This window comes from Pelodiscus sinensis, chromosome 3, assembly GCF_049634645.1.
Source record: "Pelodiscus sinensis isolate JC-2024 chromosome 3, ASM4963464v1, whole genome shotgun sequence".
NCBI classification, from domain to species: domain Eukaryota; kingdom Metazoa; phylum Chordata; order Testudines; family Trionychidae; genus Pelodiscus; species Pelodiscus sinensis.
Window position 1 is genome coordinate 177500540 of NC_134713.1, and position 27325 is coordinate 177527864.

A 27325-nucleotide genomic window follows, 5' to 3' on the forward strand; every position below is an offset into this window, starting at 1 on the left:
AAATGCCAAAGAAGTCACTTCTTTAAGTTGGGCTTTTCAATGAAATGTAAGATAATTTTATATCCAAATCTGTTGAAACTTAATTTCACTCTCTTATGCCATTCCGAAAAATCACAGTCTTATTAGACACTCAATTGTGTGATTATTTATTTCTCAAATAAGTTTCAATAATAACAGCAAAAGGATATGTCTAGAGCATGTTGGCAGAACTTCAGCAGACATGACTCATGTCTATTGAAATGAGGGACAGTTTTGATTAGGAGATTTCTGTAACACAAAAGAATAGCATAAAAATACTTGAAAAGCTCACAAGTGCATGTGAAAAATCTAGATTTGCAAGTGATTCCAGCAGGACATTGTCAGTTTACAAGCAAATCTAAGATGCTGCAAATCACCTACTATCAGCACAAATTAAGATCCCCTTAATGAGAACCTCAAAAAATAGACCCAGAAAAATTTAATGAATTTACCCTAGTTAATATACCTATGTCGTTCACCATCAATTCCTTCACTGAATTGACCAAATCAGATTAGCTATTTCTTACTCCGTTGCTTTACAAAACCTTCTTTGAAGACTGCCTTCTCTGAATCCTTATTTTAATGTGTTTCCTCATTTAATAACCTTTAAATTATTTTGTAATTTTGCAGTTTTGGAAAGGAATAGTATTATATTTTTTATTCTCTATGGGTATGTCTGCACTAGCCCCCTAGTTCGATCTAGGGAGGCTAATGAGGGCGACTGAAATAGCAAATGAAGCGCAGCATGCTTCATTAGCATGTTCCTGGCCGGTCGCCATTTTAGAAATTGACTAGCCCAAAGCAACTGCCCACGTCTACACGCGGCAGTGAAACGGGATTCTGAATTAAAGCCCTTAAATCGAATTAGCTGGTAAACCTCATTCCAGGAGGAATAACAGCTAATTTGATTTAGGGCTTTAATTCGTAATCCCCTTTCACTGCCGCGTGTAGACGCGGGCAGTTGCTTCGGGCTAGTCAATTTCTAAAATGGCGACCAGCTGGGAACATGCTAATGAAGCACGGGATATTTAAATCCCGTGCTTCATTTGCAATTTCGGTCGCCTTCATTAGCCTCCCTAGATTGAACTAGGGGGCTAGTGTAGACATACCCTGAGATGACTAAAGGAAAGAGAAAGTTGTATGTGTATATATATATATATATATATATATATATATATATATATTTCCTTATAGCCCTTTTGTGTTAATTATTTGTTCTTCTTTACCATTCATTATGTATTGGCTATTCTTTAATATGTAAAAGACAAATACACCAGAATGCTGTTACAAATTATTATTAAAATACTTTTCAACTTTAACATATGGTACTGACCATTGCAAAACTGAATGGCCAGGGTCAAGCACATATTTTACACATGATTATATCAGATGACAACCCTAATGAGAACATATAACAGCTATTATCCCGTTAGACATCATTTCAATCAGCAACTGTCAAACATCATTAGTTTTGATAGCGTTGGGATTTACAAATTCATTTTTATGAAATATTGCTTCATACAATATCAGGAGGCTTTTTATAATTATGTATCAGAATTTCTGGAAATAGAGAGAAAACTTTGCACAGTGTCTGGTTAAAAAATGTTAAGAAAAATATCTGTGTAACACTGAGCATTAAGGAAAAATAGAATATGCAATACATACATAAACATTCTTTAATTGGGATAGCCTAAAGCATCTGTTATAGGTGTGTGTGAATCTGGCATTAGTCATTTATTTTGTTCCAGAAGCTGGGAATGGGAGTCAGGGATGGATTACTTGATAATTACCTGTTCTGTTCATTCCCTCTGAACCACCTGGCATTAGCTGGGTTAGATGGACCATCGATCTGACTCTGTATGTTCTTATGAAACCAAATTGTATTTGATTTTGCCATTTCTGTTATGGGGGAAGAGGGAAAATTAAATGTTCTTATGCATTTTACATTCATATAACTAAGTATCATAACTATGTCTGTTGTCATCTGCTGACTTTTCTGAAAAAAAGACATTTAATAGATTAAATACCAAGGTTTGAAAAGCAGCTGCTATAGAACCATAAGTCACATAACTCCTTTTAAATAAAACAAACAATTAATGGTACTGCAGCACTGTAAAGACTAACAAAAAATGTAGCTAGGAGTTTCTAGGGGTTACTGTAACTATGTGTTTCACACACACACTTTATTCATGCTATTGCTACTATGAATTAAAATAGTACAGATCTTTCCATAACTCCGCTTTTCATACTCGGCTATCATGGATTACTACAACCAATAAATAATGACCGCCAACACTTATAAACAAGTGCGCCATGCCATAAATAATCCAGGTAAAAGGCTAAAACCCATATATATGCACACTGACATGTTCATTAGCCACTTATTGGCAAGTAACAGCTAATAAACAGTTTAGAAGGCTCTTTACAAAGATTTATATATTAGATGCTGACAATGTATTCCAAATCTCAGTAGAGACAGCAGGAGTTGTCCAACAGTTAAGGTTCCATTAGAGCCTTACACTCAAATTGCTGCTGCCTTCACTTTGTGCAGGGCTGGCAACAATCTTCACAAGATGCTGGGCAATGTGTGTGGGGGGAAGTCTTATCCCAGGCAGGGGCAGGACCTCGGGCAGAAGGGGTAGGGCTAGGGATAGCTAATCCTTGGTGCCACCCAAATAGCACCTCCCCCACCTAGCCCTCAGAGCTGCCTAGACCATGCCAATGGTGATTTAAAAGACATGGGATTTGGGTCACTACTACTGCTGTGGTAGTGGTGGTGGCAGCCCCAGGCCCTTTTAAATCAGTAGGATCTGGGACAACAACCCACTTTGCCTCTTCCTCTGTTGGCAGCCCTAATTTTGTGTAGGTAGGTACATCTGTGCAAAAGGGTGTAAAAGGCTTCTTTACTTATGTAATAGCATTGCACTCTGAACTAATTTTCCACATGGATGTATGCCTATATTCAGTGCAAGACTGTGCAAAAACGGCCATTAAAATGCACAGACGGAACAAATCTAACACTGAGTATGGGTGGTTTTGCTATTCTATTTTCTTTAATACAGCTATAAAAGTAGCAAAGAAAATTAATAAAATAAAAAGTCAATTTGTTATCTGAGCTCAGAAAAGTACACAATAGTGTAACTATGTGCCATTGGACTTTAAAAATCAAAGTTTATCTTGCATACTCTGCCAGTGTTATGTGGAACAAAAGCCAGTACAGGTGGCTACTGCACTGTCTCTTCAGACTATGGGGATCTTTCTGGGTTTAGAAAGCCTGCATAATTTTTCATATATCACTGCCACCACTTCTCTTGAAATAGAGATTTGGCTTGGGGAGCAGGGGCATGCTAACAGATTCCTCATGAATAGCCCTCTCTGCCATATTCAGCCTTTAGGTCTTTGGCTGCTAGTGTCAATTATGCCAAGGGAGTGATACAGCACACAGATACTCCCGGTTTCAGAGAAAAGATATTTCTATCCCTCCCCTCCTGAGCTGTGTAGTATGCTCTTGAATTGTAGTCAGTAACTTGGCTGAGGCCTGCTTTTTTGTTCTCAATTCACCATGGTCCAAGGTACTGAATGTGTTTATAAAGAAGTAATGTGCTCAGCAAAAAGTCTAACATTAACAAATTGCTGCTTGAGAAAAATGCCTTTCGTTCTTGCAGCAAATTTGAGGAGACAGCAAATTTGTCCTCCCTGAATCCTTGAAAATGGGATTTTTCTGAAATATAGCTGCAGATTTTGAATAATATGTTGGTGCACTATTGTGTGCACCATTTATATACCTAAAGCCTGACTCTCAGCTACCTTGCACAATAGTGATAGAAATGTAGCTGTGTTAGTCTGGTCTAGCTGAAACAAAAAACAGGACTATGTAGCACTTGTTAGTCTTTAAAGTGCTACATAGTCCTGTTTTTTGTTTCTAGCTTGCACAGATTTTCATTGTTTGTTTAAATTGGGTTTAAAATGCCACTCTTCTCTGATAGTATTTGACTCCCACTTTGGTCATGTTACATGCCTATACAGGGTGCAAGTCAGTACAGAACTAAGCCCACAGTCATTGCAATTGCATATGCAGTTCTAGTAATTATTTCTTTAAATGGCCAGGTAGATGGATAAATTTACACTGAAATTACATTGTTTGCTCAGTCAGGATTTTCAAACTTAGGTTGTGAACCTGCCAGGGAAAGCCCACCAGGGAAAGCCTTCCCTCTGGTTGTGGTTTGCTGTTTCCAGCCCAGGGAAGCTGTGGGAAGCAGTGCAGATGGTCCACCACTTCCCACAGCTCTGCTTGGCTGGAAATGGCAAACTGCAATCAATGGGAGCAGAGAGGCTCTGTGGCTGCAGAGCTTTAGAGAAAACAAAGTGTCATGAGTCTGTCAGGACCACAACCCAAGTTTGAAAACCCCTTCTCTAAGGCCATAAAAACGGCCATACTGGGTCAGACCAAAGGTCCATTTAGCGCAGTATCCTGTCTTCTGTCAGTGGCCAATGCCAGGTGCCCCAGAGGGAATGAACAGAACAGGTAATCGTCAAATGATCCCTCCCCTGTCACTCATTTCCAGCTTTTGGATAACAGAGGCTGGATTCCATCCTGTCTAATAGCCACTGATGAACCTATCCTCCATGAACTCATCAAGTACTCTTTGGAACCCTTAGGCTTTCACAAAATCCTCTGGCAAAGAGTTTCACAGGTTGACTGTGCATTGGGTGAAGAAATACGTCCTTTTGTTTGTTTTAACTCTGCTTCTCAGTTCTTCTGTAATGAAAAAGAGTAAATAACACTTCCTTATTAACTTTCTTCAGACCAGTCATGTTTTTATAAACCTCTATCATACCCCCTTAGTCTTCTCTTTTCCGAGCCTAAACATCACAATCTTATTAATCTCTTCTCATCATTGTTGTTGTCCTTTTCTGAATCATATCTAATTCCAATGTATCTTTTTTGAGATGGGGCAACCTCTTCTGCACATAGTATGTAAGATGTGGGCATAGCATGCATTGACATAGCAGCAATATGATACTTTCTGTTGTTATCTATCTCCTCTCTCAATGATGCCCAACATTCTGTTTGGTTTTTTGACTGCAGCTGGACATTGAGTAGATAGTTTCAGAGCATTATCCACGATGACTCTAAGATCTCTCTCTTAAGCAGTAACAACTAATTAGGTCCATCATTTAAGATGTATAATTGAGATTATGTTTTCAAATGTTCCTTTCTTTTCATTTTTCATCACTGAGTTTCATCTGCCACTTTGTTGCCCTGTCACCCAGTTTTGTGAGGTACCCTTATAGAACTTTATAGTTTGCTTACTCCTTTTTCGAGTCTCGGGGGGGTAGCCGTGTAGATCTGTAACTGAAAAAACTTTAAAAAACTACAGTTACTTCTGCAGCACTTTAGAGACTAACAAAATATGTAGATGGTGTCATGCGCTTTTGTGGGTACAACTCACTTCTTCAGAAGAAGTGGGTTGTGCCCACAAAAGCTCATGATACTATCTACATTTTTGTTAGTCACTAAGATGCTGCAGAACTATTTGTTTATTAAGGTTTTCCCTTTTTCCAGATCATTTATAAATATGTTGGAATAGCATTAGTCTCACTGCACATCTCTGGGGGACACCACTATTTACCTCTCTGCATTCTGAAAACTGACCATAGAATCATAGAACACTAGAACTGGAAGGGACCTCGAGAGGTCATCGAGTCCAGTCCCCTGCCCTCATGGCAGGACCCAGTACTGTCTAGACCATCCCTGCTAGACATTTATCTAATATGCTCTTAAATATCTCCAGAGATGGAGATTCCACAACCACCCTAGGCAACTTATTCTAGTGTTTAACTACTCTGACAGGGTATGTCTACACTGCCACCCTAGTTCGAACGAGGGTGGCTAATGTAGTCATTCGAAGTTGCAAATGAAGCCCAGGGTTTAAATATCCCGGGCTTCATTTGCATCTTGTAGGGCGCCGCCATTTTTAAATCCCCGTTAGTGCGGACTCCATGCCCGCGGCTACACGCGGCATGGAGTAGGCAGTTCGAATTAGGCTCTCTAATTCGAACTACCGTTACTCCTCATGGTACGAGGTTTCTCCTCAATTTGGGACAGTTCCTCACATTTGTCTCCTAAAAAGAATGTCTTGGGTTTGAGAAACTCCTTCACATCCTAAGCCATGAAGACCAATTCAAAGAATTCCTCTAGTTTTTCTGAATGACCTCATCCTGGAGTACTCCTTTAGAATCCTGATCACCCAGCAGTTCCACTGGTTGTTTAGGAGGCTTCCGGATTTTGATGCACTTTTAAAAAGTAAGCTCTTATTGTTTGAGTCTTTGGCTAACTATTCTTCAAATTCTTTTTTGGACTTCCTAATTACTTTTTTATACTTCAGTATTCTACTCAGTACCTCTGGGTACTAGGAACAAGGATGGCTTTATGCCACCTTCACACCTGCCTAATTCTGGGTCTAGCCGGTTAGTTGAATCTGCTCTGGGTGCAATTTAGAAGCCTCCTCACAGATGCTCTAGGTTGTAGTAGCTGATACAAAGTAGAGGAACTGAGGCTCAGCTGTGCCTCTTTTACTAAAACCTGGTCCCTACACCAGGCAATCCACTGAAATCACTTCAGCTGGCTATCTAGCATCAATGCCACTAATGAGTTACTAAAGGGATACAGTGGAGTTGAGACTCTAACTCATAGTTATGATAAGTTTGCAAATGTGCTTTGAAAAACAATCAGGCTTTAATATGTATTTCTTGTCTATTATAAGACACGAGGTGGGTGAAGAAATGTCTTTTATGTTGCACGTGGACTTCTTAATTCAAATCACTCTTCTGCCTCTTGGCACATGATCAACATGCCCCTCCTACCCACTCAGACATGCCCCCTTTGCCAACTGCAGGAAAGTGGCAGTTGAATATTAAAGTGAGGACAGACACATTGGGAGAATTGCCCATCTGAGGCAGCTGTAAATGTCTTTTGCACTCCTAAAGCTATATAAAGGAGGTTTAGGGAGGGAATTGGATCTGGGGGCAAGGACTGCAAAACAGGAGAAAAGAAAGAGCATATATTTTATTAATTTAAATATAACTTTCCCTCTTTTTTCCCTTCCTGATTTTGTTCTTAATCATCTTATAGACTGGTTGGCATATAAATAGTATCAACTGCAACATAATTGGAGTAATTGTGCATACAAATTAGGCCTAGAAATGTGCATGCATTTTTCCAAACCAGCCCCTTAATGTCTCCATAGAAGATTTTTTGCTGGATAAGAAATGCCTCAGATTAAAACTTGGCTTGCTTACAATACACTATAAACAAGAGAAATTCCAGGTAATGTAATAGCTCCAGAAATAATGTCTTATAACTCCCCTCCTGAAATCAAATACTCGGTGACTCTCTGATCTTACAATGAACAATGCAAATATAGGAAAATAAGATCTTCTATTAAATATAATGTTGTAAATCTTGTGCTCACTTTGGCAGGGGTCCCTAACTGGTGTGTAGAGACAAGAGAACACAATCAGAGTTCTAGACATGTTCAGAAAAATGCATTGGTTCTCACTTTGAATAAAACTTCAAGTTGTAGCCTTTCCTATAGATAAAGGATACTTTACTAATTACCTATCCCCAGGTTCATTCTGGCCTCTCTCTGGAATACAGGCTTTATAATGAGCTATACCAACATCTTCTGTGACTAATTCATATTCAGTAGGACTTTCAGCCCCTTTTTCTTATCTGTGTTTTCTAATCCTATTATTATTGGGGTGCCGTATGTTACTTGGCCTTTTACCTCAAGGTTATTATTGTATATGTCAATTAGTTACCATGGCGTTTTTGTGGTTGGACATTTTCTGATTTTCCTAATAAACTAGCTAAATAGGCCGTTTGTAGTTCACTATCAGCAGTTTAGCAACACTGATTTATAATACCATTCTATCTTGGGGCCTCTTGTGATAAAAAGGTCATTATGGGTTAGTTACTTATAGCAAGCCTTTAGGTTTAGGGCTTTATTTTATTTGGCTGAGTTATTATCCTTACATGCTTGGGACCTTTAGGTTTTTGCATTACTGCCTTGATCCATACCTATACCTTACTAGCATATAGTGATATATCTATAGCAAAACAGTGGACTACAGTGAAATTTAAGAACAAAGTCTTGCCTCACATGAGGGCTCGTCCAAAGCCCACTGAAGTCAATGGGCTTTGGATCAAGTCTAAGATCTGTTTAGAAAATTCATACTCCATTGGTGATTTACATTATGCAAGATGAGATCTGCTTTTATGATACTGAAATTTAAAGGAAAAAGCTCTTTTGAAAACATCACACAAAGATGTTTTGAATCATTTCAATGTTTTCAACTGGTACCAAGTGCTCTTGTAGATATCATCCGAGCCTTCCTTGGAGCAACCATATAAAAAAAGCCACATATGTGAGTGTTTATTCTCATGCATTGTTTCAGATTTTCCTGCTTGCATATTCTCCAACAGTGGATGTGAGGACAGAAAATCTTCGGAAATATATTACATGTATCTTTGGTTTCAATCAGAATAACAGAATATGATAACAACCTAACAGCTGATTGGCAGAAATGCTGATGGAGCTGCACTCCTGACTAACCCTAAAGCTTAAATGTAAGTAGCTTGGGGTATTACTGCAATTCAAAGGTGGCTAATAAAGCAGAAATATGTGTTCAACGGTTCAGCTTCTCCCGTCTTGTTCTTATGATTGACTATGTTTTAGGCTTGGAAACTAAAATGTAATACCCTGGGGGGGAGGTCTCAGCTTTTTTCTCCCTCAGACAGAATACTAAATACAGCAGCATCTGGAGCTAGTGTTTTTAGCTCCCAAGATAAACACTTTCTCCTCAACCAGGATATATATATTTATTTTACAAAGTATTGTGAGTCATGTTCCTGTGCTTTTACAGGATCTTTTCAGTTAAATTGTTTACAGTCACATCTTAAAGTACAGCCACATGATATACTTCTTTCGTCACCGTGTACATCCCCATGGAGCCCCTAGAACAGGTAGCAGTGTAGCAAGTGAGCCATGGCGTGGGTGAATACAGACACACGTGAAGAGTGTGGTATATATCCATATACATGCCCACATGTTTCTCCACTTGTCCATGTTGTGCCTCCCTGACAACACTGTTTTAGCAGGGACTCCTCTGTAGGAGTCTTTCCCTGTTGGTGGAGCATTTCACTGACACATACAGCTGTATATCATCAAAGCATGGGCACAGCTTGCTTTTCACTGAAACATATAACTGCACCCAACCACCATTGGTATGTAGCGTATATGCGGCTTTTGTCATTATTTTGAAGGCTCTATCTCAACCCTCCCCTATTCAAATGTGTTAAGCTTGGCTTTCATTTGCTAGCTACAGAAATGGACGTAGCTTTCCCTTTGAAACCAATGTGATTTATTCATTTATTTGTATCATGATCACACCAAGAGGACCTGCTCAAGTTCAGGGCGCCATTGTTTTAGGCAATGAACCAATATGCAAGAAGGCATGATTTCTTATGTACACAGTTCTGGTGGCAAATGAACAAATTAACACAATATCAGTCCAGGCACCTGCTTGCAGCAAAAATGGTTGTGCTATTTTATGAGAAAGATGAAAAAAACCTTGGTTCTCTGAGTCAGTCTGAAAAAAGTATCAGAGGGGTAGCCGTGTTAGTCTGAATCTGCAAAAGCGGCGAGGAGTCCTGTGGCAGCTTATAGACTAACTGAAGTGTAGGAGCATAAGCTTTCGTGGGCAAAGACCCACTTCGTCAGATGCATGTAGTGGAAATTTCCAGAGGCAGGTATAAATATGCAGGCCAGGATCAGGCTGGAGATGACGAGGTGGATCCAATCAAGGAGGATGAGGCCCACTTCTAGCAGCTGATCTGGAGGTGTTAATTCCAAGAGAGCAGAAGCTGCTTTTGTAGTTAGCAAGCCATTCCCAGTCTTTGTTTAATCTGACGAAGTGGGTCTTTGCCCACGAAAGCTTATTCTCCTACACTTCAGTTAGTCTATAAGGGTACGTCTAAACTACATGCCTCTGTCATCAGAGGCATGTAGATTTGTTGTTTTGGCAAAGGCAAATGAAGCCGCGATTTAAATGATCGCGGCTTCATTTACATTTACATTTACATGGCTGCCGCGCTGAGCCGACAAACAGCTGATCAGCTCTTTGTCCACTCAGCGTGCTAGTCTGGACGCTCCCCTGCCGACATCAAAGCCCTTTGTCGGCAGCCCCGTTATTCCTCGTGGGACGAGGAATAACGGGGCTGCCGACAAAGGGCTTTGATGTTGGCAGGGGAGCGTCCAGACTAGCGCGCTGAGCGGACAAAGAGCTGATCAGCTGTTTGTCGGCTCAGCGCGGCAGCCATGTAAATGTAAATGAAGCCACAATCATTTAAATCATGGCTTCATTTGCCTTTGCCTATGTGTCTAATCTACATGCCTCTTACGGCAGAGGCATGTAGTCTAGACACAGGCTAAGGTGCCACAGGACTCCTTGCCGCTTTTGCTAGTCTGAAAAAAAATACTCATGATCAAAACTTGAAAACTTGTTGAATATTTTTAAATGTTGCTGTAACACAAATAGCAACTTTCAACAGCAAGAGACTAAAATTTCAACTGAAAATATAGCTGAGATTTTGTTGTTCATACCTTTCTAACCTTCTAATGGACATATCATTTCCATAGGAATGGCTCTGTTGAATTGCTTGCCATTGGGCATGGCATGAGCAGATCTAAGCAAGTCAACCACACAACTCAGATTGGTTGTGATCTCTGGAAGGTAAAAGGGCTCCACAGGTGGGACCTTCACATGTTTATCATTTAGGAAATCATAGAATCATAGAATACTAGGACTGGAAGGGACCTTGAGAGGTCATCGAGTCCAGGACCAAATACTGTCTAGACCATCCCTGATAGACATTTATCTAACCTACTCTTCAATATCTCCAGAGATGGAGATTCCACAGCCTCCTATGTGTTTCAATAATATATATTTTTTTATCACTTCCAAGCTTTATCTTGTAGACTTCAGTAAATAGCAACAGAAGATTCAGCAGTCAGGGTACAGAGTCATTGAAATTAGTGGAATGATACCAGTTTGTACCAGCTGAGGAGCTGTTTTCTACTAAGCTTTCACTACTCCTACCAACCTCAGTTACCCATGTACACCTGTATAATGAGCCAGACAGACTCACAGGAGCTTAGGGTTCGTTTCTGTATTTTTAATTTCTATAACCTCCCCCCCCCCACTAGTGCACAATAGAGTTGATTGAGGGGGGGATCAGTATTATATTTTGAAAAACATCATCCTTTGAAATTTGTTTGCTGAAAAGCTTTCGCTTTCCTACTGATATTTATTTGAATTTAAAAAGTGTTTTGTTTTAAAAACAAATGAAATAAAGTGTCAAATTTCAAAGAAAAATCTTTTTCCTGACTGGAAGAGGAAACCTTATTCTCCAATGGTATAGTTATTTGGTCAAGATATTTTATTATTACTCTATAAAGAAAGAAAGAAAAGTAGTAAAATGTATGGGATTAGACACTGAGCTACCTTTTGATCCCTAGAAGTGAGTCTTTCTCCTTGGGGTTGAGACAAATTCAAATAAGAGAAATTCAAGCTAGAAATCATAGATCTGTATCTGAAATTTTCCAAGTGGAAGATGTGGCTGGGTTTGAGTTCACTCTTACTTCACAAATATTTGAAAGATTAAAAATATCACAATATGGATAAAAATTGTTCACTGTACAAACTCCTCCTGCCAATAGAAAAATGTTAGTCTATCTTCTTTAGGTCTCAACTATTGCAGATTGTGTTCTTCTGTGTATTTTTAGACCCAAAACCAACCAAACAAAAAACACTCACCGTTTCTGGGATTAGAGGGAGATTTCAGGAGGGGACATTTCAAAAGTAATGACTGTCAAAGCACTGAGGGTATGTCTATACTACACCGCTTTTCCAGAATAATGGCTGTTATGCGGGAAAAAAATTCTAGTATCCACACAATTGCGTTATTTCTAAAGAAAATCGAAGTAACGGAGGGCTTTTTCCAACGTTGGTAAACCTCATTCCACAAAAAATAATCACTCTTCCGAAAAAGTTATTTCAGAAGAGGGTGTGTGTGGACGCTCCACTGCTGCTATGTCGAAATAGCTCTTCACCAGGGCCATTCTTACTTATTCCTCCCCAGTGCCTCCTGGGGCTCTAAATCGAGATAGTGTGTCCATGTAAGGGGAGCCTGCCTCAGACTAATTTTGAGGCTTCCCTGTAGTTAAGCTATTCCAGAATATATCTTCCGGAATTGCTTTATCCAAAATAAACTTTGAGTGTAGACATACCCTTAGTGATCAATATTGTCAAACATCTCCCAATATAATAGAAAAATAAATTGTATAATCATACAGGAAGATGAAAGGCTCATATGTTTGAGAAAGCAATTTATATTGCTGCTATGTATGAGTGAGGCTGGGAGATCAAGATGACATTTTGGCAGTACTCTGGACAAACAAAATCTTCATGTTGTGAATCTCCAATGGCAATGCACACCTACAAGATACTCAGCCTTTCAGAGTTCAAACAAAATCATGTTCAAGTTATCATATCACCCACTCACAGCATCATGCAGAACTTGGCTAACACCTACAAACAGGGAGGCAAGATTGACAACTTTATTAAAGATTAAATTTTACAGTTGACTGGAACCAGATATAAAATATTACTTATAATCACACTGTGCAAAATAAAAATAAAAATAAAAATAAAAATAAATATAAAGGCAATATTTAAAACCTCACGAGGTGACACCAAGAAATAATACTTCATAATGTACATACCAAATAAGCAAAATGCAAGAAGAGATTATAAGGTTGCTCTCTAAGCTTTTCATTTGGCAGATCAGTTCATAAGAAATTGATTTATTTATGGACTAAACCACACTCCCATACCTCTCTGCAAAATTCCCTGGATCACTGAATAGATCATTTTGCATTTGTAATTTGTTTAAACCCAATAGCTCTACCTTACACACATACACTCCCCTCTCCAATTCTTGCTTTTTAATCAAATCAAGCAAGGGCAGAAGGCTAATGTTCAACGCAAACTGGACTTTGTTGCTGCCTAACAAAGATATAACAATGGCACTTGTATGGACTCTAGCTCCATTTCTGGATGCCCTGTTGTATTAAGGGAACCCACACGTGTGCCCAGATTGTGATTTAAGGAAAACCTTAATGCAGTTTCATATTAATACCTCTCAAAATACACATCACAGAAGAATATTCCTTTTATAAATAAGTTCAACTGCTATGTTCAGAGGAAACCAATTCCTCCTTGTTATTGATCTATTCTTTAAATGGGTGGAAACATTTCCCCTTAAGGCAAATGTGCTTTATCCATGATAAATGTCTTGATAAAACAAGTCTTTTCTCACTGAAAGTGCCCTGCTAGGATAGAGTCAGACATAGAAACACATTTTACTGGGCAAGTATTCCAAAAATGTTTACATTTGTTGAGAGTGCAATAATACTGCACATTCCATATAGATCTTAATCACCAGCAATGCTAAAGAGAACAAATCGTACCAAGCTAATGCTGCAGAAACTGGTATTATTGAAATGATCTCATTTTAATGAAACTTGCAGCAATTCCTACTGCCTCCATAAATCATACACCCTTTGAGGTGATGGCTGGGTGAATCATGTGAATGCCAGAGCATCTTTTGCGGCACACCAGTGGCACACAGCTAGAGGAAGTTAAAAACCTGTCTGCAAGCATTACAAAGGTAACCATCAAACTGGGAAAACCCAAGGAGAAGGCAAAAGCTCATTTTGATAAAGGCCAAAGACAGGATGCTTGGAAAAAACTGAAATTCAAATTGTGCTCCTATCATATGTTATATAGAACACAATTATGTAAACAATTGGCCACACTATCTTCTGAATAGACTAAATTACTCTATAGACAGACTCAGGAAAAAAAAAGTAGATATAGTCTATCAAGTTAATAGAGATAAAGTTATACTGGAAAGGAAATATTTTTTCCAGAGGCAAAGTCACTGGAGATGTTGACCAGAAAAGAAGTAAAGAATCAAATAAAGCCATCCCAGCAGCAGGAAAAGAAAACAAAATTCATAAACAATATTGATACTGTATTATTGCCTTAACACAGCACTTCAGACTGAACCACAGACTGTTACAGTGCAATAAGAAATGGGAATAGTTAAGGCAAATCAAAATATTATGCTGGAAATAAATTCAAACTTGCCTATTGAGAAAAAAAACATAAAAAAACAATGAGTAGTCCTTTAGCACCTTAGGGCATGTTTACACTAGGAAATTATTTCAAAATAACTTATTTCAAATAACTACTGAAATAATAAATTTTAAATATCATGTCCATACTACCAAGAAGATATGAAATTAGTTCGAAGCAGGTTCCCTTCATGTGGACGCACTACCTTGACTTAGAGCCTCAGGAATCACTGGAGAGTAATTAATTAAATGATTCTGAAGAGCAGTTATTTTGAAACAGCAGCAGTGGAGTGTCCACACTACAGCTATTTCGAAATAACTATTTCAAAATAAGCGTTATTCCTTGTTGAAAGCAGGAGTTATTTCAAAATAATCAGCCCCTTATTTCAAAATAACTGGCTTGGTAGAGTTATTTTGAAATAACTCCTTTGTGTAGACCAGAGCTCAGAGACTAAGGGTATGTCTACACTACCCTCCTAGTTCAAACTAGGAGGGTAATGTAGGCATAACGCACTTGCAAATGAAGCCTGGGATTTGAATTTCCCGGGCTTCATTTGCATAAGCGGGGCGCTGCCATTTTTAAAACCCCGCTGGTTCGAACCCCGTGCAGCGCGGCTATACGGGGCACGAACTAGGTAGTTCGAACTAGGCTTCCTAGGTCGAACTATCGTTACTCCTCATTCCACGATCTGGCCTGCCAAGCAGGTGGATTTGGCCCGCGGAAGCCCTGCTGCCTGCTGCTCCTCCGCCCCCAGGCCAGTTAGGGGCTGGGGAGTGCCTGAAGCTTCCCCGTGCTCTGCTAGGAGCATGTGGTGCTTTGAATCAGGGCCTGGTGGTGGGGGAGCTGCATGAAGCTTCCTTCATCCTGCCCCAGCCCTGTGAAGAGCCCGCAGCACTTCAAAGTACCACGTGCTCCTTGCAGGGCAGGAGGAGGCTTCCCATGCTCCCCCACCCCCAGGCCCTGATTGGGAGTCTTCCAGGTCATTGGTGCCTAGTGGGAAGGGCAGGCAAAGGGGCTCTCCCTCCCCCAAACCAATCATGGTCTGGGGGGTGGAGTAGCCCCATCCCTTCCTGTTTAGGCCCCTCCTCTTTCGGGGTGGTTTGCGGTTACTTCAAAAAATTTTGAAGTGGCCCTCGAGCAAAAATTATTGCCCACCCCTGCCCTGCAGGTTTATGTGTGTTACCATTCCTGATGGCTGATCTGTAGCCATTTAGATCTTGGCTCAGAGACTGTCCAGTTTGATCTATATAAATGGCAGAGGAGCATTGCTGGCACTTGATGGAATATAACACATTAGTGGATGTGCAAGTGAATGAGCTGGGAGTAGGGTGTCTGGCCAGGGGGGAGGGTGCAAGAGCAAGGGAGGGCACAAGGAGCAGGCTGGTGGTAGGATATCTGGCCGGAAGGAGGGTGCAGTGGTCCTGCGAGGTAGCCATGGACCACTACCACCATTTGAGAACCTCTGCTCTAGATAGCTGCAAACAATTATCTATGAAGGTCAGGGTAGACTGACAAGTTCTGACCAAGCAGGTTAGCTAGCCTGAAGGAGGAGTCACTGACTCAAACCCAGAAAAGACGAGTAGAAACCTGCATATTCTCACTATTAGAACTGGGCTTAAATGCATTCATAAAGATGGAAAAGGGAAGCATTTAGAGAAGCTGTTATTGTTGGGTAAGTATAAGGGACATGACTGAAGGGGTCAAAAGAAAAGGGGTCACTTCAGTTCTGAAAAGGGGGGGGCTAGATGTCTGTTCAGCAGCACAGAGCTACAGGATCCATCTGAGATTAGGCTCTGGGTTCCGGCTGCTAAATGTTTACAAAGCAGGTATAAAAATAATTCAGTGACTGAATGAATGGTTTTCCTGCTTTTGGTGAGAAAACATCAGAGGCAATGTACTGGCTCAAACTTGGAGAGATTATTACATAGGTAAAGACTCAGGAAACCTAAGTTCTGTTTTTCTAGTCCCTGCTCTATTACCAAACTGCTGTGTGATATTAGGAAAATCATTCACCTTCTTTTCTCCTACCACCTGTTGTCTATTTAGACTGGGAGCACTTGAGGGAGGGCCTGATAGTGCCTCGTACAATCAGGCTTTAGTTTTTCTTTACTATTCTACAAATACTTTAAAAAATACTCTAATTTAAAAAAAACAACAGTTTATCTTTAAGCTTTCATGCCAGAAGTTCTTACAAATTACTCCAATCCGGTAACGAATATCTCCATGTCTTATCTTTTCAGTCACAACTAAACACAGGTCAAAGAGCACATACTTGCAAAGAACTACATTCAGTCAAATCTACAATTAATATTTGCAAAAGATACAAAATATTTGAATAATTTCACATAATAAATATAAGGAACCCACAAACTTCTTGGAGATATTTGATGATGAGCAAGTGAAGAGACCAAATGTATTAAGAAAACTGTCATTGGGCATATCTGGTTTAGCACTAGTTAAAAGACTGCAAGCTTTACACTTGTGGTGCAACAGAGGCATAGAGCCAAAGTCAACCTCCACTGGAATCTATGGACTAATGGCTAAAAGCCCAAAGGATGAATTAAGCATATTGGTTCCTACCTTAATTTTTCACTGACAAAGTCATAACCATTTTCCCTGACAAGTGGGGAATAAAGTTGGATAATCTTCTCTTGTCTGTGGTAGGGTGGGGGCAGGTTCCTGATGTAATTTCCCCATGTGTGGAAGGAAATGAGCTGAAGGCCGCAAAGAGGCTGGTCTTAATCAGATAAAAATGGATCAGGGCTAACCAGAGATGAGGTTAATGGAGATCTCGTTAGGTATGATTTTCAATCCTGCCCATCTGAGTGTCTGCCCAGGGTACTGTTAGTCTTTATTATTTTATTAGAAAAATCTGTATAATATTAGGGAAGGTATCTAGCTTCTCGCTATCTGCGCTTACTTTCATAGTGTTGTAGTAGAGATTAATGCTTCATACCTTATTTTGATCTTCAGCACATCATGCTTATGCCTCCAAAATGAGTACCTTATATGGGACATCTCCGTTGCATATGGAAGAGACAATACAGCACTCTGTGTAGCATTCTAGCCAACATATGAGCATCTGTGTTACATACATATTGACATGTGTGAATGAGAGAATCCATTATCATGTACGTACTTCTATTCCCACACAACTGGGTGTAGGTTACTACGGATTTAGTACTAATAAACAGTCAAAAGCTGCCTTCTGTGTGCAAACATTTGATTTCGGTGTGGTTACTATAGTTTCATACTAGCGCAAATTTGGTCCACTGAAAAGATACGTCTAAAGAGACAATTTAGAAGCTACTTTGATCTGCTTCATTTCAGAATCCAGCAGCCATCTATCCCTTTTCCACATAGCAGATTGTGCAGCATATCCGCATTTGTCAGCCGCTGAAGGCTGTGCCAGTCAGGATTCAATGGGGAATAAGAATGCTTTATACTCAGAGAAATGGGAAACAGTGTCAGTCCCGTCAATAGCTCTATTTCACTTTATTGATTTACGCATTGGACCGTGCTGCTAAGATTTGAGACACAGGTGCTGCTCTGAGGCTCATATTGAGTTACATGCAGAACATCAGACTTTAGTGAAAATGATATTGTGGTATTTTCCAGGGTATTGGACCCATATGCAACAGTTGTGAAATTATGCCTAAGAGGGGTAGGGAATAGACTCAATGAGAAAGTAAAGCTGCATACAACTGGCTTCTGCTCTGAGTTTTGGTTTGAGTTACTTATGCTGCAGGTAGGAAAGCACCAGTTTTGGGGCCAGGGCTTTGACTCCATTCTGACAGCTTTGTGCCAATTCTAAGATGCAAGGTAGCTGCAGATGCAGTGAACCTGCCTTGCTGGGAATTCCATTAGTGTACTGGAGTCCTCAGTATTATAGAGCCAACTAAAGTCACTGTCTATCACCTTCCCTGTTTGGACTCTGTGTAATGGCATAAAGACTGTGAGAGTGTAAAAACTACAAGCACAACTCAGTCCAACTCTGAGTGGATTTGGAGTGTGCTTTAAGACCAGACTTATATCCAGCAGCCCTAGTAGCACCAGAGAAGAGTAAAACTGGCTTAAAGTCACCTTCACACCCTGCTATCCTACTCTGCACTTCATGCAAAAGAACAGCTTGTGAAAATGTAGCCCTTTGTGTTTCTGCTATCTTTATTTAGGATGCATGTCCACCAACTTTCATATATAAAAGATTTTCCCGACATGCCCTGGGCCTCACTTCTTACACTATTACAGCATAGCATTCATGCAAAAGCTGCATTATACATGACACTCATGTAAAGTGCATGAAAGTGTGAGTCACAGTGAAAGGTAAGTAAAGAGCAGAGTTAGATCTTTTCTTCTTGATAAAAGGGATAGAGTATATCCCTGACCTACATCTAGTACTTTATGATCACGGAAACAAGAAAAACACATTCTGCAAAAGAAATATGTATTAATTTTAGCATAATATTTCAAGTAACCTGAATCAATTACCATTTCACTAGGGAAAGAACTATGATTTTATTAGAATTTATCAGTCTAAGAATGCATGAACTATGTAGGAGAGAGCTTACTGTTATAATGGTTGGTCAAAAGCCCATCTAGGTTCCTAGGTATGTATGTGACATTCCCCAGAGGACAATCTGGATGGCTGAATGCAGGTGTCCTCTCAACCCTGCAACTGGGGGTGCCTTTCACACAGTTTTTTGGTGAGAAAAGCCACTCCTGCCTGACCCCTCCCCAAATACCACTATGCAAAAATCACTTTCCGCTGAATGATGTGTGCGCTCTGGCTAGTCACTCCTGAATTATATTGCAGAGTAACATCAGCAAATTCTTAGCCCAAACATGTGCATCTTGTAGTGCCAAGCATCCTCCTGGACAATACAAGCTCACAGAACGTTCATAATTCCATTAATAAAATAATTGTATAAAAATCCTCTGTTACCTCAAATGGAGGTTCCAAACACTTCAGTCCAAAAAGCACTGGCATAGATAAAGAAATAAAATTGGTTTAATAACTAAAGAAAGATATATTTAAGTGATAATAAATAATGAGGAATAAGAGTCAGAATTGGTTACAAAAAAAATCACAGAATTGGAAAGAACCTCAAGAGAACATCAGGTCCAGTCCCCTTGCACTCATGACAGAACCAAGCACCACCTAAAACTATCCCTGACAGGTGTTTGTCTAACCTGCTCTTAAAAATTTCCAATGATAAAGATTCCATAAATACTGTAGGCAATTTATTCCAGTGCTTAACCACCCTGACAGTTAGGAAATAAACCTCTTTTCCTGCAATTTAAGCCTACTGATTCTTACCCTATCACTAGACTTTAAGGAGAATAATGTACCTTCCTCCTCCTTGTAACAACCTTTTAGGTATTTGGAAGCTGTTATTAGGTCCCCTCTTATTAGGTCTTCTCTTTTCCAGACTAAACAAACCCTGTTCTTTCAATCTTCCCTCATAGTTCATGTTTTCTAGACTTTTAATCGTTTTTTGTTGCTCTTCTCTGGACTCTCTCCAATTTCTTCACCTCTTTCCTTAAATGTGGCCCCCAGAATCAGAGCCAATACTGTAATTGAGACTTAATCAGTGCAGAGTAGACTGAAATAATTACTTCTTGTGTCTTGCTTACAATACTCCTGCTAATACATACTAGAATGATTTTGTTTGGGGCTTTTTTTCAAGTGTTAAACTGTGACTCATATTTTGCTCATGGTCCTTTCCTTAGGGCGACCAGATAGCAAGTTTAATAAAGAGATACAGAGGGCGTAGGCATAATAGTAATGTGGAAAAGGAAAGCTCCAAATATCAGGACTGTCCCTATAAAACTGGGACATCTGGACACCCTATCCTTTCTGCAGTATGCCTTCCTTGGCAGCCATTTTATGTGTGTGAAACTGATCGTTCCTTACTAAGTGGAGAACTTTGCATTTGTCCTTATTGAATTTCATCCTATTTACCTTACACCATTTCTCCAGTTTCTCCAGATCATTTTGAATTATAAACCTTTTCTCCAAAGCACTTGCAACTCCTCCCATCCTGGTATCATTCACAAACTTTGTAGATGTTCTCTCTATACCATTACATAAATCACTGATGAAGATATTGATCACAACTGAACCCAGAACTGATCCCTGTGAAACCCCATTCATTCTACCCTTCCAGAAAGACCCTGAACCATTAATAACTACTCCCTGAATAGTTATCCAACAAGTGATGCACCCACCTTACATAACAAACTAATGTCTAACTTACCCAACCAGGATCATTCCCTGCAAATTAATTATGCTTACTTTGTCTTTCAAACATTGTTGATTACACGAGAAGAGATGAGAATTTGTATCCTCTGTTCTCTCTTATAACACTTCTCTTATTTGAAAATAATCTTGAGCTGAGGTTCAGGTATCAGCAAATCTGTTTGCCAAGATGGACATTTCTCACTCATGCCTTTCCTTCATGCCAGGAACAGCTGCTTAACTAAGCAATAGTTCTTTTGATTTTGTTAACCCCTGTCTGAAATGTCACTTTGCCTTTTCTCTTTGAGGAACTGATTTACAATATGGCTTAGTTCATCATACAGTAGAATCTTAACTTCACATACAACATTGTCACGTATTTTATCATGACAATGTGGTCAGCAAATTATGAGTTTTCAAATGATGCCTCACAGGACACATTTTGTACAAAATTTATCATTGTCCCATAAAAATTGGTGAACATGAAGGTATAGATTGTCACAAAGCACTCATGTAGCTAACTCAAGCCTCTGCTTTTGTGACTTCAATGCTATTGTTATTCACGTTACATATATCAAAGCTACACCTTCTACAGCCATACCTCCGATTGCAGTGCACACATATCAGACTTTCTTGATGCATTAATTATTTCTCATACTCTACTGTAGATAATTGACAAATAAAAAAGAGACTTGTTTTTTATGGTTTATGCAGTTGGAAAAAGTAGAATTGCAATTAGCTTACTTTGAGAAATATGCATATTAGAGGAACTCATTCAGCTTGTGTATAATACTGTCTCAACTTCAAAGAATTCAGGAGAGCTGGCTGTATTTAAAAAAAGCCTTACTGAAGGAACAGGAATAAACCATCCCAATGCACAGTAAGGGTACGTCTAGACTATGCTCCGTCGATGGAGCCATGTAAAATAGTTTACTTGGCATAGTCAAAGAAGTGGGATTTAAATAATCCCCACTTCATTAAAATAAAAATGGCTGCTGTGCTTTGCTGATGATTGGCTGATCCGGCAGGGTGCGGCAGTCTAGACACGGCGCGGTTGAAAAGGGAAACCTTTGTCGACTGCTCCGGTATGCCTCGTGAAATGAGGTTTACCGGAGCAGTCAACAAAGGCTTCCCTTGTTGATGTGAAGGGTAACAAAAAAGGTTACTACATGCATATTAGCAATAAGAGGGTGATCAGGGAAGGAGTCCAGTGTTTCTCAACCAGTGGTACAAGCACCCTTAGGGGTAGTCTGGGGGGGGGGGGTACATCAACACAACTAAAATTTGGAGAAAACTGAATTTTTGTTTTAAGTTTTACAGTGCTCAGGGCCGGCTACAGCCATTCCTGCACCCCAGGCAGTGGGCGCGCGACGCATGCACAGCCCCGCCCCCGGCACGTGGCGCACCTAACAGCTACAATCGAGTGTACAGTGCCCAATTGCAGCTCTAAGGGGCATCGCACAGCCCCCGAACCCGGGTGCGCGGTGCCTGATTGCAGCTCTATGGGGCGCCTTGCAGCCAGGCACGCGGCACCCCTTATAGCTGCCATCAGGCACCCCACATAGGTTGGTGCCCTGGGCAGCTGCCCAGCTGGCCCCCCCCCCCCCTTAATCTATCCCTGACAGAGCTTTATTATTTTTGCACTTTTTACACCCAAAAATTTCATCACCTACCTGGCTACAATTAAGCTGTTTAAACAAATATTTTGCAATGGTAGAAATAAAAATTAGTGAGTCTGAAAACTGTAGGTACTGGGGGTACTAATAATTTTTTTTAAAAAGGGGTACTTTATAAAAAAAGGTTGAGAAACACTGCCTTAGTCGGTGAGGGAGATAACCTAGGGTATGTCTAGACTGCGGGGGTGGGGTTTCAGGACACCAGAGGTATCCCCCCAAAAAATTCCTCCATGTCCAGGGAATGCATTTGCTCTTCCGCTTTTTTTAATGGAAGAGCAGATGTGCTCTTTCAGAAGCCTTGTCTTCCTTATTACACAAGGAAGAAAGGATCTTCAGAAACAGGATTTTTCCCCCAAAATTTGGGCCAGTGTAGACAGGCCAAATTTCAGAAAAGCCTCTTCCAAAAAAAAGTGGAAAAACATACACAAAATGTGGAGTGCATTTTGCGTACCTTTTTCTGAAAAAAAGGTATAGTGTGTACATAGTCCTAGTGACAGATGATGTGGGAAAAGCTGAAGTACTCGATGCTTTTTTTGTGTGTGTCTTCACAGACAAGGTCAGCTCTTAGACTACTGCACTAAGCAACAAGATGGGGAAAAGGTTGGCAGTCCTTAGAGGAGAAAGAACAGGTTAATAAGCATTTAGAAAAATTCATGATACACAAATCAATGGGGCTGGATCTAATTCATCCAAAGGTGCTGAGGAAGTTGGCTGATGTGATTGCAGAGTCATTAGCCATTATCTTTGAAAACTTGTGGTGCTCAGGGGAAGTCCCTGATGATTGGAAAAAGACAAATATAGTGCCCATCTTTATAAAAGGGAAGAAGGACAATCCAGGCAACTAAAGACCACTCAGCCTCACCTCAGTCCCAAAAAAATCATGGAGAGGATTCTCAAGGAATCCATTTTTAGGCACTTGGAAGAGAGGAAAGTGATCAGGAATAGTCAACATGGATTCACCAAAGGCAAATCACGCCTGACCAATCTGATCACCTTTCCTGTATTCACAGAGCCAATTACCTTGTCATAGAAGGTAACTTGCTCTGTGAATACAGGAAAGGTGGTGGACATGATATATCTTGACTTTAGTAAAGCTTTTGAATGGTATCTCATAGCATGCTAACAAGTTAAAGAAGTATGGATTGGATAAATGGTCTGCAAGGTGGATAGAAAGCTGGCTAGATTGTCAGGATCAATGGGTAGTGATCAATGGCTTGATGTCTGGTTGGTAGTCAGTGTCAAGCAGAGTATTCCGGGGATTAGTTCTGTGACTCGTTTTGTTTAACATCTTTATTAATGACCCGGATGAGGGGATGGATTGCACCATCAGCAAGTTCACAAATGACACTAAGCTAGGGGGAGAGCTAGATACATTGGAGGATAGGGATAGGGCCCAGAGAGATCTAGACAAATTGGAGGATTGGTCCAAAAGAAATCTGATGAGGAGAATGCAGAGTCCTGCACTTGGGACAGAAAAATCCCAAGCACTGTTACAGGCTGGAGACTGATTAGTTAGGCATACGTTAACAGTGTGCCCTTATAGCCAAGAAGGCTAACAGCATATTAGTCAGCATTAGGAAGAGCATTGCCAGCAGACCTAGAAAAATGTTTATTCAGCACTTGTGAGGCCATGTCTGGAGTACTGTGTCCAATTCTGGGGCCCCCATTGCAGAAAAGATGTGAATGCATTGGAAAAAGTCCAGTGAAGGGCAACCAAAATGATTAGGGGGCTGGAGCACTTGACTTATGAGGAGAGGCTGAGGGATTTAGGCTTATTTAGTCTACAAAAGAGAAGAATGAGGGGTAATTTGATAGCAACCTTCAACTACCTGAAGGGGGGTTCCAAAGAGGATGGAGAGAGGCTGTTCTCTGCAGTGACAGATGGCAGAACAAGGAGCAACTTGAGACTTGAGGTCTAGATTGAAAAATAAGAAAAACTCTCTTAGCTGATGGGTGGTGAAGCCTTGGAATGGGTTACCTAGGGAGGTGGTACAATCTCCATCTCTCCATTTTTTAAGGCCTAGCTTGACAAAGGCCTGTGTGGGATGATTTAGTTGGGGTTAGTCCTACTTTTCACAGGTGGTTGGAGTCTCTGACCTCCTGAGGTCTCTGTCAACCCTATGATTCTAACTTCACCGCTACTGAAATACACCTGTGTGACTTGAACCTCATTTACATTGATTTAGTGCAGTTTCAGTTCAGTTCAAAAGTACACTATTTCTTCTAAGACATTCCATGGAGTAGAACAAGTTCACTTGTAGAGTTCTTTGGACCAATTTTGCTCCCATGAAAATCAATGTGAGCTTTGCCATTTAAGTCACACTGCACTATTGCTTACAAATAATAATAATAATAATCAATAATAATAAATCCATCAAAATGTACAGAGTCCAACGGACTTCACTAGGCCCTGGGCAAGATGGGGAGAGTGGCTCTGGGGCTCTGGTAGGAGTGGGGTCTTGGGTGGAAGGGTTGCAGTTGGGGGAGAGCCTTCCATTACCCAGGGCTTCTGTGGTGATTTAAAGGGCCCAGGGCAACTTCCGGTGCCATTGCTGCTGTAGCAGTGGCAGCTGGGAGCTGTGGGCCCTTTTAAATTTCTGGACAGTGGCACAGCTGAACTCTTCCTCCTCCCCTTCCTCCTGCCCTCCCAATGGGTGAGCCTGTCAGAATGATTCAAGGCTAGATTTCTCTGAACTCAGTCATGTTTAGGATTCCATAACTGAATTCTCATTGATTTCAATGGGATACTATGAAAGAGAACAAAAGTGGCTGAATCTCTCTCTTAATATCTGCACAGCACTTTGGAAATGTAGGGTACAAAAAGTACCATTACTGAGCTGCATCCTGCAATCTTTATGCAATGCTGATCAAGTAAAAACACTCATTCAGGGTATGTCTACACTACCCCCCTAGTTCGAACTAGGGGGGTAATGTATGCATACCGAATTTGCTAATGAAGCCCGGGATTTGAATTTCCCGGGCTTCATTAGCATAAAGCCGGCTCTGCCATTTTTAAAAGCCGGCTTGTTCGAACCCCGTGCCGCGCGGCTACACGCGGCACGGGCTAGATAGTTCGAACTATGTAGCCATTCCGATCTATCTGTACGCCTCGTGGAACGAGGCGTACAGATAGATCGGAATGGCTACATAGTTCGAACTATCTAGCCCGTGCCGCCGCGCGGCACGGGGTTCGAACAAGCCGGCTTTTAAAAATGGCGGAGCCGGCTTTATGCTAAAGAAACCCGGGAAATTCAAATCCCGGGCTTCATTAGCAAGTTCGGTATGCATACATTACCCCCCTAGTTCGAACTAGGGGGTTAGTGTAGACATACCCTCAAAGACTGAACAGTAAGTGTGACAGTAAAGAAATTTGAATCAGAAGAGGATTCTCAGTTCAGAGATGGAGGCCAAACAAGTCCAAGACAGTTTTTTTCCCCTTCAGCCAAAGACCAATGTAAAACCAGTGAGACATAGCTCACTTCACCCAGGGCCAAAGAAATAGACATAAAACATGGCTTAATGCAGCCACATTCCAGAAAGAAAGGAACTGATCACCAGTTCATCTCCTGCCCTGGTTCTAGCTATTCTTCCTGATATTCCCTGCTCAGACTTTGCCCCAGCTCTGCTATTCTCCAATAACTTGCATTCAGAAAAGGCAAAGTGCAGGGGGGAGAGAATTAGCTCCTTCCAGACTGATTTCTTGGTTGAATCTATACTCATTGTAGCAGGATTGTCAAGGCTGTTCCCTACTCTGACACTTCGGGAAGTAGGGGCCTACAAGGGACTACAAGATACCTTGCCAATAAAGGCTTCTGTTTAAAAATTCCCCAAGATCACAGATTCCCTGTTCTTGAATTGGTATTGCTGCCACCACCCAAATGCAAAAATCCCTTTGAGAACCCAGAGCGGCACACCCATCCCTATAGGGTACCCTGAAGCTCTTTAACTCTCCCTCTAGAAAGAACTTTCAAAAACCGTAATTTCTCTTAATATTTGGTTTTTTACTTTTAGGTATGTGCATACAAAACCTCCTGCCTTCTAGAACACAGGAATCAGGTCCCGGTTTTTAAAAGGAGATTTTTATTAACTCTCCGGTTTGGAGATTTACAGTGTAAGAGAGATAGTTACATGTGCTCAGCACAGAGAAGTCCAACAAAACCAAAACCAAAGAAAATAACCCAATCATTTCTGACTAAACATTCCCTGTTCTACTGACATATCTGTTGTTCCAAGATTTAGTTCTTTCATAGGCATGGATGTCACTGGATATTCCAAGCTTTGCTCCATGGCTCAATTTATGTCTCCCAGCTCTGCTCTGGCCACACAAAGACTGACCATTCTAAAACCCACACTCCATTTTCATTGGCTCTCCTGGCTTCTTGCCAACTAGCTTCCTGCTTCCCTAGCATTCCTGGAGACTCTCTAGGTTCCACTGTCTATGGTTTTAACCCTTACAAGCAAATTAGTTAACTGAATAGCTAGAATGCCTAGAAAAGGGTAGAAACATTCATCACAAGGGAAACCAGCTTGGCTGTGTGTAGACTGCATCCCTTTTTCGTAAAAGGGATGCAAATTAGACATATCACAATTGCAAATGAAGCGGGGATTTAAATCTCTCCCACTTCATTAGCATAAAAATGTCTGCCACTTTTTTCCGGCGTGGAGCTTTGCCGGAAAAAAGCACCACTCTAGACGCGGATCTTTCGGAAAATAAAGCCTTTTCCGAAAGATCCCTTATCTCTCATTTTAAGAGGGATCATTTTAAGAGGGATAAGGGATCTTTCGGAAAAGGCTTTATTTTCCAAAAGATCCTCGTCTAGACTGGCGCTTTTTTCTGGCAAAGCTCCAAGCCAGAAAAAAGCGGCAGCCATTTTTATGCTAATGAAGCGGCGGAGATTTAAATCCCCACTTCATTTGCAATTGCGATATGTCTAATTTGCATCCCTTTTACAGAAAAGGGATGCAGTCTAGACACAGCCCTTAAGCTTAGGGGGAGGGATAGCTCAGTGGTTTGAGTATTGGCCTATCAAATCCAGGATTGTAAGTTTAATCCTTGAGGGGGGCATTTAGGGATCTGGGGCAAATTCAGCTGTTTGCTTTGTCCAGTTAAACCCAGATCTCTAGAGCA